Raw genomic sequence first — 558 nt, forward strand, 5'->3', positions numbered from 1 at the left:
TGTGTGTTTTTGTTTTGTTGTTGCCCAGCCCCCGCCGCCCCCCGCGACCGTGGACACCCTTGTACCATCCGTGTGGTGGGCAAAGTGCCAGCGCGGCTCGAATGCGTCCCACCACCGGCCCTCCCGCTGCCCACTGGTGTGGGGCGCCTGAGTGCCACCCCGAGGGGGGATGCACCAGGGGTGGCCGCCGGCATAACGGAAGCGCCTGTGGGGCTGCGTGCGTAGAAGAGGCTGGTAGAGGCTGAGGCAGGGCCTGTGCTCAGATGGCTGCGTCGGCGCGCTGCCGCTGCTACGCACCACGAGGTGTGGGGCCTCTGAGGAGCGGTGGTTGACCGGAGTTCAGCCCATGCTGTGCGGCAGAGAAACGGGCGCGCTGAAGAGGAGCCAAGCATAGAAAAAAAAGAAAGCGCAACCCGCACATGCGTAAAAACGCAAACAAAAGCGGTGAAAAGTACGCAAGAGGTGTGCTTTCTTTTTTTTGTCTTTCCTCTTCTTTCTTTGCGCTGCTCGACCTTCTCGCTCTCTTGTCTTGCGGCTTTTAATCGTTTTCCGGTAACG

Source organism: Leishmania donovani, chromosome 33 (assembly GCF_000227135.1).
Source record: "Leishmania donovani BPK282A1 complete genome, chromosome 33".
Classification (NCBI taxonomy): Eukaryota; Euglenozoa; class Kinetoplastea; order Trypanosomatida; family Trypanosomatidae; genus Leishmania; species Leishmania donovani.